We start from the raw sequence: 6,429 nt of genomic DNA, 5'->3' as shown, positions 1-6,429 counted from the left end.
TTCAATGTAAATACAGTTTAAATAATATATTTTTTTTTTAAAGTTAACTTTTCTATAAATAATTAACATTTGTTAATGTATAATTATTAACTATTTATAATTTATGGTAAAAGTACAAATACCGGTTTTGTCGGCTGCTACCAGTAAGCCAAGCGTCTGACGTTAAATTTAGTCAACCTAGCTTTTTACAGCCCTGACATATTTTTTTTAAAAGTTTTTTTTAAAAATTTATGTTTATAAATAATTTTTTGCTCGATCAAAAACTTAAAAATAAATATAAGGTTCCTCATAAGCCGTTATAGTAACAGTTTAAAAATATTAAAATTTCAGTTACAATTCTCTTTATAAGTATTTAAGTTTCCATTATTTTTAATGAAACTATATTTTTATTAGGGAAATAATAATGTTTTTTCGAATTTTATTTTAATTTTATTTTAGGTGTATTAATGATGATATTAAGAAGATTTTTTATATGATTGTTATAATTATTTTTTTTTAAATATCAAAAATATTTAAATGTTTAAGATTTTTTACTTTTTAGCGTGTCAACATAGGTGTATCTAGGAAGGATTGGGGACTTAGCCGTCCAGTGTGAATATTACCCCCCCCCCCCCCCCAGTATCATTGTGTATTTCGTTCAGGTAAATGCAAGGATGGAAAACGTTTTTAATTTTTTCGTTTTCGTTTTCGTTTTTGTTTATTGATTTAAAAAATATCGTTTTTAAACATTTTTAATATTATGTTTTTGATTAACGTTTTTAAAAACGTTATTTTTCTATATTGTTTTTGACTAACATTTTTGATAATATATATTTTTTTTTTTTATATTATATTCTCAGAACTTATAACTTTTAACTTTCAAGTTACAATAGCAGTGCGAAATATAGAAATGCACTTAAAAGTTAAAAATTAAAATTAATTATTCTTAATGATTAATATTTTAATTTTAATTTATTAAAAATTAGAAAATTCAACATTTTTGATTTAAAATTAAAATATTTTTAAAGTTAAACATTTTTAAGTAAAGACAAGTGAAATTCTTTCCAATTTTTTTTTTTTTTTGTGGTACAAATAATTTAATAATGTATAATACTATAATTTATTTTTGTTTTCATTTTTGATTTCGTTATTAATTTTTTTTCGGTTTTTGGGATTTTTTGTTATCGTTTTTCAGTTATTTTATGTTTTTGTTTTTTTAATTGTTTTCGTTTATTGTTTTTTTCCGTTTAATAACGTTTTTTAAAAACGTTTTCCATCCCTGGGTAAATTTAAAACAATAATAAACAATATAATCTTAGATTCTAAGCAGAGCGAGTTAGTACTTTTGAGAGGTAAAAATTGAAAATTCCTAGTACCTAAATTGTTTAATAATAATTATTGGTGGTGGGGGAGGGGGGAATAAGGAAAAATGGCCAAATTTTTACTCAATACCAGTTTTTGGCAAATTCAATGTTGTTTTTTTGTGTGGGTACCTATAACTCAAAAACAAATAACCGTAAATACTTACTTAAATATCACTAATTTTTTTTATGCTTTTTATGCTATTTCAGACACATGTAATGACATTTTTTATTTTATGTAGTTTTTTCTACTTTATAATATGTCGATACCTATTTTCAGTTGATGAAAAAGTTGGAAAATTGAATACAAATAGTTGCTCATAAGTTGTTCATAACATAAAATTTTAAAAATATAAAAAAATACATAGGTAGTCACAATATTTTATTATAAGCGTTTAAATATTTTGGGTAAAATTGACTAATTTTAATTTACACACTACAAACAAAAGAAATCTTAAATTTTTAAATATTTCTGAATAACTCTAGATGACTAAAAAAAAATAATTATAATAAATAAATTTTTTTCTTCCTTTTATCGTTTATACACCTACAATAAAATTATATAAATAAAAATTCAAAAAAACGTATTTTCACCTGAAGTATGCGGGCCGTAATAAGCAGAAAACAAAGTTTGAAATTGTCTTGCAAAACCCATCAATCAAAACCTATGGGGGTGACAATATCATGAAAAAATAACTGAGAACCAACCAAATTAATATTAATAAATAACAGAAAATAAATACATAACATGAATAAACGATGTACCTATGTAATACGTCAAGTATTATAATATCGCCAGTAATAATAATTTAGATATTATTTACAATTACAAAAAATTACAATCATTTCACATTCATCTATGTGACATGTCACCTCCTTGCAACCCCTAATGGACACCTTTGGGCGCATGTACTATTGTACTACGTATACATTTTAATGGTGGATATAAGGTCGACTGTGTGTCTGTATCAGCTCAGGGCCAGATTGTACAGAAGGTTTTAAGGGCACTTGCCTCAGGCAGCAGTCGTTTGGGGGCCAACCAGATGCCAAAATACTGTGAAAAATTTTTTTGCCCTCAATTTAAGAAATTTGTTAAAAAATATTAACTTCAAAAAAAAAGTATTGATTTGTATTTATATTATTCGTGCTGCAAACCAAGCACGGATTAAGGGGGGCAGGAGGGGCAATGGCCCCCGGGCCTCGATACTTAGAATTTATTTAGGGGCCTCTAATTTGTCCATTACTTTTTTTGTTATAGGCTATGTACACTAAATAAATCACCTAAAAAAATCGATGATTATTTAGCTAGGAAAAAAGCTTGTAAATTATAACTTATAAATAAAGTGATACATTATTATTCATTATTTATTGCTATATACCTAATATCTATATATTATATTTATTATATCAGGTACCTAATATTGAATAATATACAATACGTTCCAGGGTGAAGTGACCCGCCAACGTCATATAAAACTATGAAAGTATACCAAAAATGATGAATAAATACCCTTTAAAAATTGAATCTAACTTTTTTATTTTTTTAGTTATGGGCAATTAACTTTTTTTTTTATCAAAACCATGCATATCACGCATTTGTTTATGTAGGTATCTTCAAAACTTTTAAACATTTTGACATAATTTTATTTTTATTTGACTTCACTCCGGAACACATTATAATATACATTAGTATTTGGGCTTCCTGCAAACACGGGAGAATGGCATTGAGGAATCCACCGAAAACAAAATATTTTTGTAGGTATATAGGTGTAAATGTTTAGTGGACTTCTGCTTCTAAAGGCCACAAGATTTTTGTTGACATCATTTTGATTTTACTATTTAAAGTATATAAAAATTTGGAAGGATTCAATTTAATTAAACCAGAGCTTGCATTTGAAAAAAAATTCTGTTCCATGTTATTTACAATTAAAACGTTACACAATTTTTGCGTTGATCGTTATATTTTAGAATAGTGTTAATACCTATTAAATTTAAAAATAATAACTAATGCGGATAGATATTCCCGGATACCTAGTGGTCCGGGGAATATAATATAATCAATTTTTAGATTTTTTGCATGAAATAAATGTTTTTACGAAACCATAATAAATGGTTTTAAAATATTTCGTTCTCCGTTATTTTTCGGTCAATAATATTCTATAAATTACATTTTGCGTTATGTTTTGTTTAACAATTTATAATATATTTTGTTAATCGTTATGTTTTGTTTTGCGGTATTTAATTATTTCTGATTATCGCTTTCCGTTATAATTACGTTTACAAATTTCAATCGTTTTTTTGTCAAATATAACGTTTGCAAGCCCTGAATTAAACTGTAGTTATAATTTAATATTAATGTAACAGTGCGAAGGTTTAGTTTCAAAATGTTAATAAATAATATGTAATGAGATTAGTATACTTATTTTTACTCTTCAAATGATGAAGGTTTAATACAATTATTATAATATTGCTATGATATGGATCAGCGGAATTTAAACTTGAAATAAATACGTTTTAGATAGGTAGTTAGTTATTACTTATTATGTGACAGTTAAAATTTTTACCTTAACTACTTAGATCTTAATATCTTACATTTTGGGTATTTTTAATGTTTTTACTGCAAGGGGCCTCAAAAAAATATTTGGACATCCGAAAGTCTTAATCTGGCCCTATTGTTATGTGTGGTCGAAAATTATTTTTCACAATCTTGTTTTTATATATTGCTTTCTGTGGATCTGTGAGCTGTATAACCACTAACCAATTAATTATATTCTAATGATGAATTTGATTATTATAATATTTAATATAGTTGTGAATCATTACGTAAACAAATCAACAAAAATAATTAAATTATTTTGTTGGATTTCATCATTGATTAAAGTATAGCTATCACCCACCTACCTATAGTAATTAGTTTTAATACTTACCTACATTTATTTAAAAATAGTAAGACATTTATTGAATCACTGTGTTATTTATGAGCTTTAAAAAAGATAAGCATACCTACTTGATACTTATAATTTTATATGAAAAAATTAACTGATTTTTAACAAAGTTAAGTTACTTTTATTTTCTAATTAACTTGTTCCTAACTCTTACAAGTTAAAAAAAATAAAGGTAACTTTTAACTTTAAACATAACTTGTATTTTTCTATATTAACTTAAATTAACGAGTTAAAAAAAAATAATTAACTGGCCCAGCATTGCATAGTTGCATAATAAGTAATACCTACAAGATGGTGCATTTTGCAAATTTTGTGTAGGCAACATTTTCGAAGTATCATAATAAATTCGGGCGGTTCCATTTTCCTCCAAAAACGAGATATCGTTCCTCCACATTATTTTAGACTTTAATTATGTCTATTTCCCTCCAATATTTTAGTCAATGTTGTAGTATTACGTTCCGTATTATAAAGATAGAGTAAGGCTGGAATCCAGGGCTTACAAACGTTATATAATGTTATATTTGACAAAAAAGATTGAAATTTGTAAACATAATTACAACGGAAAACGATAATCAAAAATAATTAAATACCGCAAAACAAAACATGTCAACTATTAACAAAATATATTAACATTATTATCATTTATTATCATTAAACAAAACATAGGTAATGCAAAACGTAGGTAATTTATAAAATATCATTAAACGAAAAATACCCATCCGAATAAGTTATTATTTTTAAATTTTTTAGTGTTAACACCATTTTAAATAACGATAAACGCAAAACTTGTATAATTTTATAGTACTTAATAATAATAAACGCAAAAATTGCGTAAGGTTTGATTGTAAATAACATAAAACAGAATTTTTTTCAAATGGTAAGCCTTGCTAGGATCACATTTTCGGTTGATACATGCTGGTATCGGTTATTCGGCTATATCTATATCAGCTGTCAATTAAGCCTAATAAAGAATATTTTTTTATTTTTTTGATATGAATAATTTATTCATATTAACTATTTTATTGTTTTATTTATTATTTATAGGAGGAAAATAGACAGTGGAGGAAAACGGTATCTCGGTTTCGGAGTAAAATGGCCACGGCCCATAATTCATAGGTAAGTTATGTGCTCAATTCTCAAGTGTTACCTACCTATTTTCCCGGTAGGCCACCATGAAAATGAGCCTATGGGGGTTGCAGTAGGCTATTTGGGGCCGGTGGTAATAAGCAGTCCCGCACTTAGGCATTTGTATATATTAAATGATAATAAAACTAATAATATTTAACTGTTGTGATAACCGTGCCTACCTATAGCCAAAACTATATTATGGTATACCTATGTAACGTTTAAATATAAAAGACTGAGGACGAGGATATTATTAATACTACTATTAATATTAAATTTATTTTAATGTAAACAAATATAATTTGTTAATTTTCTTTAAAGTACCATTTTAAAAAAGGCCTTTATTATTTAAAATGTCCCTAAAAAAATGTATATATAATACAATAAAATATGTTTATTATGTTTTATGAATCTAAAACCAGTAAATTATATTTTATATTTTATTATACATATCTAAGTATATAGAAGTGTAGTATATTTAAATGAATATGATGAAATATTAAGAAAAATATATATTAAAATTTAGAAGTGGGAATATTGATATTAGTGAGCACAGTCAACAATTCACAAAATGTATTTAATTATTATTATAAATTAACTTTATTTTAATAGTGCCGTACCAACCCCCCCCCCCTTATATACGCCACTGGGTGAGCAAAAATTATTCAGTTCTAATATCTTCATAGCACAGGGAGTGAGCTGAGAGCTGGGGCCTGTTAAAAAACTATTTTCCTGGCCGTTTGTTTGAGCTAGTCCAACCCTGGGCCTATAACTTAGTGTTAAAACAAAGTAATCACTGGAAACATTCGGTTGAAACATTTACCAAAGACTCATCTCTCGAATATCACAAAAAAAATGTTTTCTTTATGTTAGAAATTTTTCAAACGTCCTAAAAAAATCTATAAACGTCTATTGAACAACGATTAGATACCGGAAGGGCAAAATTAAGCCAATAATCATACCTATTATTATATTTAAATTTAAATTTCACGCTAGATTGAATAGCTTCATGCTATGAT

Source organism: Acyrthosiphon pisum, chromosome X (assembly GCF_005508785.2).
Source record: "Acyrthosiphon pisum isolate AL4f chromosome X, pea_aphid_22Mar2018_4r6ur, whole genome shotgun sequence".
In the NCBI taxonomy this organism is placed as follows: domain Eukaryota; kingdom Metazoa; phylum Arthropoda; class Insecta; order Hemiptera; family Aphididae; genus Acyrthosiphon; species Acyrthosiphon pisum.
The sequence above is the reverse complement of the archived record's forward strand: the minus strand, read 5'-3'. Positions refer to the sequence as shown.